The sequence below is a fragment of the Gracilinanus agilis genome, chromosome 3, assembly GCF_016433145.1.
Source record: "Gracilinanus agilis isolate LMUSP501 chromosome 3, AgileGrace, whole genome shotgun sequence".
Lineage (NCBI taxonomy): Eukaryota > Metazoa > Chordata > Mammalia > Didelphimorphia > Didelphidae > Gracilinanus > Gracilinanus agilis.
Genome location: NC_058132.1, coordinates 93,479,380 through 93,485,379, shown reverse-complemented (window position 1 = coordinate 93,485,379; position 6,000 = coordinate 93,479,380).

The window sequence follows — 6,000 nt, the reverse complement described above, 5'->3', positions numbered from 1 at the left end:
GGACTGTCCCAGATCATTGCATTGCTGAGAATGGCCAAGTCATCACAGCTGATCATCATACAATATTGCTGTTATTATGTACGATATTTTCCTGGTTCTGCTTATTATGTTCTGCATCACTTCATGCAGATCTTTCTAGTTTTTTCTGAAATCATCTTACTTATCATTTCTTACAGTTCTACAAATTTTTATTAAGGACATAGTATGTGCCTGACCTAAATATACAAAGAAAAATGAACTAGTCTCTGCTGTCAAGATGCTTACATTCTACTGGGCAGGAACAACTGTACGCAAGATCAATCAAAACTAGGTTATTTGAGTAGAGAATAAGAGTTAACAAGTAGACAGGTCAGATAAAGCTTCTGGTGCCATGACTTCCCCATCACTGCAAAGTAGGGAACAAGGCTGACCAGCTTCCTTTAACTGCTGACAGCTACTCTCTATTGAACTTATCATGTAATATGGCATATTATAGACTTCTTTGTCTCTTATTCCTCTACTAAGTCTAAAAATTTCTTAAAGGTTGAGACTGTATCCTAATAATAATAGTGATGATAATTATAACAACAATAATGAACATTTATATAGAACTCTAAAGTTTGCAAAGTCTTCTACCTATATTCATGTCATGTCATCCTTTCCACAACTCTGAAAGGTAAGCATCATGGGTATTATTAGCCCCATTTTACAGAGAAAGAAACTGAGGATCAGAGTGGCTAAATACTTTGCACAAACAACTAGCAAATGTCAGAGACAGGATTCTAATATAGGTCTCCCTGAAAAACAAGTCTGGAGCTCTTTCCACTTTTGATCTTCCCCAAGAGCATAGGGCTTGTCCACAATGGATGTTATATAAATGTTAGTTGCCTTAAATTAAATTAAATTTAATTTAATTTAAAAAAGTTAAATATAAGAGAATTGAAATTATTGTGAAACTTGTTCCAAGCAAATCTGTTCAAACCTGGTAACAAGTCCCTGATCTCTGATCCAGGAAGCCTCTGACCTAGAAGCCAGTGGGCTTCCTGGTCCCCAAGGATGGGATGGAGAGGAATCAGGCAAGAGGAGGCAGTGGTGGGGATAACCCTCAGCAGTCCCCAGAAGGCAGCAAGAAAAGATCAGTGAAGGGGAGAGAGAAAGAAGGGTGGGAATAGCAGGCAAGGAGAAAGGAGGCGGGGTAGCAATCTCTGCAGGGATTTTTGAAATTCAGCCTAGCCTGTGGAAGGGATCCCTGCACCAATTTGTAAACCTGTCCTTTCAGCATGGTATCCACTCATGAATCACACTGGACCACTGCCTTGCAATGCAGAAGAGTACCTACTCACCAATCCCTTCCCCCCATCAGTCCCTAGCCTTCTTACCATTCTGGACACATTAGGAGCCTCCATCTTTTTTTGCTCATTTTTCTCCCCTCTGCAGCCCCTGCAGAACAGGATTTTTCTACTGCATCATTTTAAAAAAAGGGCTTATCTAGGAAAGGATTGTACCGGTTTCTGGAGTCTGAGGCTAAATCTCTGATTTACTCATGGCATCCTAGAACTACTACACTTTAGAATAATAGAAAATTAAAACCACAGAGTCTTAGAATTAAAGACCCTTAGAATCAGAGAATATTGGTAACCTAGAAACTTAGAATCACTGAACCTCAGATGCTGAGTGAGAAGGAACTTTAGAAGCATCTAATTTCACCTCTCATCCAATTCAATCAATGATTTCTCCTACAGCAGAGGTTGTTAACCTTAAGACTATGCATAGATTTCAGAGGGCCCATAAATGTGAAAAGGAAAAAAAATCTCTCTCTCTCTCTCTCTCTCTCTCTCTCTCTCTCTCTCTCTCTCTCTCTATCTATCTATCTATCTATATATATAATTATTTTCATTAGTCTCTAATGGAAATTTAGCATTTTCTTCAGTTACAAATTTTTTTAAAAAGAGCATTTCTTGGGGGCAGCTAGGTAGTTCAATGGATAGAAAGCCAGGCCTGGAGATGGGAGGTCTTGGGTTCAAATCTGATCTCAGCTATTTCCTAGCTGTGTGACCCTGGGCAAGTCACTTAGCCCCCAACTGCCTAGCCCTTACCACTCTCCTGCTTTGTAACCCAAACACACAATTGATTCTAAGATGGAACATAAGGGTTAAACAAACAAACAAAAAACACATTACTCTGAGCAAAGATCCATAGGTTTCACTGGTCTTGAGAAGTAAAGAATCCTGTTCTACAGCCTGCCTACACCTAACTTTCTGCTTGAACACTCCAACGAGGGGGAGCTCCCTTTCCTCTCCAGGATATCCATTCTAGGATGACAGCCATAATAGTTAGAATGTTCATTATGTTAAGGAAACTGATGCCCCTTTGGCCAAAAGAATTGCTCAGGGTCATACCAGTAAAGAGTGGCAATAGGCTGTATTGAGCCAGTTCAGGGAACCCTGATGAGTTTCATAGAAATGTCAAGACTGGAAGGGGCCTTAGAACATAAAATGTTAAAGCTGGAAGGGATCTCTCTCTCTCAATTTGGAAATGGAAGGGACCTCAGAGATCAACCAGTCTAAACCCTTTCATTTTATAGCTGTGGAAACTGTCTCATGGAAGCTGGTTAAGTGACTTAGCCAAGGTCATCTGAGGAGTTTTTGAGATAAGTTTTCTCTGAGAGCACAGTCTATAATTTGGGAGGCTGAGGCCCAGAGGAAGAAAATGGCTTATTTCTAGTCACCCAGAGAATCCATGGTAGAGCTAGAGTTGGAGTCCAGGTATGTTTTCAGTTTCATGAATCACTTTCCAGCCCTATGAGGTAAGTATTATATAAGCATTCTTAGCCCTATTTTACAAAGCAGTAAAATAAACCCATAGAGATTATGTGACTTAGTTAAGGCCCCACATGTTAGTAAGAAATAGAGCTAGGATTCTACTAAGGCCCTCTAAAACCAAATCTTTTACCTGTCTCAATGTATCATACTACCCTCTGGAATTCTTCATTCCTATTAAAAATCCAGATTCTTTTCTCTGTCATTCAAAGTTCTATATAACCTTCCCTTCCCTGAATTTATCTCCTACTATTTTCCAAAAGAGCCTTCCACTTAGCTAGGAGGAATGATAGAATGTAGAATTCATATAAAAAGTATTTATGAAATGTTTACCATATGTAGTTACAGTGTCAAGAAGACACAAAAAGTTGTGATAAGACATGGTACCTACCATCTCGGAGCTTAATATCCAGTGTGGGAATAAGTCACGAACAGAGATAACAATATTAACATATAGTGTTACATGATAAGTATTGTTACTGTTCAGTTATATCCAGCTCATTGTGATCCAAGATACTGGAGTGGTTTGTCATTTCCTTCCCTAACTCATTTTACAAATGAGGAAACTGAGGCAAACAAGGTAGAGAGTTCAGGATTACACAACTAGTAAGTGTTGCGGCCAGACTCGAACTCAGGAAGATGAATCTTGCTGATTTGAGGGTGGGCACTCTAGCCCATGTGCCACCTAGCTGTCCTTACAGGATAAGTGAGTACATCAAAAAGATACAAAGGAAAACAATGGCTAAGGTCTAGGGAGCAAGATGGTTTCCAAACTGGTCGGACCTGAGTAGGCTTCATAGAAGAGACGGCATTTGAATTAGGCTTTAAAAGATGGACAGGAATTCAATAGGTAAAGGAAGATAGACAACACAATGAGCAGTGTGGATGTAAGAGAGTGCTAGGCACATCTTGGATTAGGATGGGAGAATAGAGTGGTACTAGGTTATGGAGAACCTTTAACACATAGCAGAATAACTTCAATTTTGCTTGTGAGGAAAAAGGGAACCATTTGAGATTTTAATCAGAAGAGGGACATGAGTGAATGAATCAATGAAACGCATGTATTAAGAGCTTACTATAGGCTAAGCATTCTACGAGTGCTGCGGATACAAACAGAAAAACTTAGATGTCACTATTCTCAAGAAGCTCACATTCTACTAGGGAGAGATAATACATAAAAGAATGTTCAGTTGGCAGGGAAGATAGCCTAGAAATCATAAAGGCTTATCTGTGGGAAGATAACAAGGCTCAGAAATGCTTAAGAGTCACATAGTTAAAATGGCATATTGGGGGGATTGCAGGGAAGAACAGATACAAGCTAGTTGGTAAAGTCTAATGGTCCCCCCTTGCATCATAAGGACTAGAGCTGTTGACTCTAGTCTTTACCAAACACTTAGAGCTGTCAAATAGCCCAGGCAAGGAGGAAAGAAAGAGTGTGGGGTGTCTCTAGTGGTGGCAACTTTCTTCTGTGCCTAAACAACCCAGATGGGTTCTAGAATAGTTCTAGAACCTGGGAAAGACAATTCTGCCAGTCTTATGAAGGACAGATTGGAGAGGGAAAGGGTAGAGGATGGAAGACTTGTCAGGAGAATAAGCTGATATTTCAGGCTGTTGGTAATCAGGGTGGTATGATAATGGTAGGGGAGGAGTTCAAAAATATTTAAAAAATGTTTTGAAGATGGAAGAGACAGGACCTGGTGACTCACTAAATAAAGATAGCTGAGAATGATTATAGCTGACATTTATATAGCATTTTAAGGTTTACAAAATTCTTAACTATACTCTTTCATTTGCTTGGCAAGGTTATCACTCCTATTTTATAGCTGACAATACTAAAGTTCCAACTTGTCCAAGGTTTCATAGATTATAAGGGTATGAGACTAGATTTGTACCTAAGTCTCTTCTATCTCTAAGTATAGCATGCTTTTTCCATTATGCCATAAGGAGCAAGAGAGGCAAAAGAGAAGAAATGTGTGTAAATAGAATTAGCTCAATCCCATTAATAGTCAAAAATCTACTCAACCCAGGCGTGCTAATGATGTCACTCCCACCTCCCTTAGTGGGGAGGGGAGACTAGTTACCCACACGGGACAATAAGTAACAAATCAAGAATAAGGGACTGCCCTTTGGGCAGTCCAAATCAATGTAGAAACTGCCATTTGTCCATTTGAATTAGAGGTGGACCACAGGAAGTGATGAAAGACAAGATCTCTTTAAGTAAGTTAATGAACTTCCTGTGGGGGAGTTGCCCTCTGGAACTGGAAGAAGAAGCATCTTCTGAGACCACAGACAGCTTACACTCCGTATTGTCACGTAGGTAAGTTAGGCTGGCTTCCTTGGCCTAGCTGGGCCAATTCTAAACTCTAAAAAATTCTAAACAGCCTATCTGGCTGTTGGGCCCTGTGGCTTACAGCTTCATTTATTTAGCCTTCTAACCTCCCTTTTCTCTTTATTCCTACCTTTACCTACCTGATTGTAAATAAACTCTTCAACCTGATGCTGACTTGGGTCTGATTTAATTACGGAATCAACCTAATTGTTGATTCCTGGCGGCCACATATTTTTAATATATATCTATAATACCTAAATTTTAATTCTTACAAATGTTATATCACAACCCTAAGGGTGAATGAACATGTGAGACCAGTTGAATGGTGGGTCTACAGACAGAAATAATGAAAGAAAAGAAAGAAGGGAGTACATTAGGGGGAAAGAGCTATATATGGGTTACTTGGGGTGTCTGTAAGATCTCCAGTGGAGAAGTCCTGGAGGCAGTTGGAGATATGTCTGGAGAGCAGAAGAGAGGTCAAGAATTGATCTAAACTGGGGAATGATCTGCATTCAGTCATAGGATCATACATCTTAATGCTAGAAAGCACTTTAGCAGCTGGTAAGGCCAATCTCAGAGGCCTGGAGAGATTAAGTGACCTAAAGGCCCAGAGGAAGGAAGAATCAGAGCTGGGATTTGAACTAGGATCTTGGGACCCATGTTTTGGTTGGGATCAATGTTTTTTCCCCATTACAGGCAATGGTGGCTGGGTCAGTGAGAATGAGATAAAAATAAGAATGTCAAGAGTTCAAATGCTTCTTAGAACACAGAATGGCAGAGCTGGTAGAACCATGATAAGCTGAGAGATACCCTAGAACCCAGAATGTCTAAGCTGAGAGGCTGTTAGAATGTTCATAAACCTTAAAGTACTAT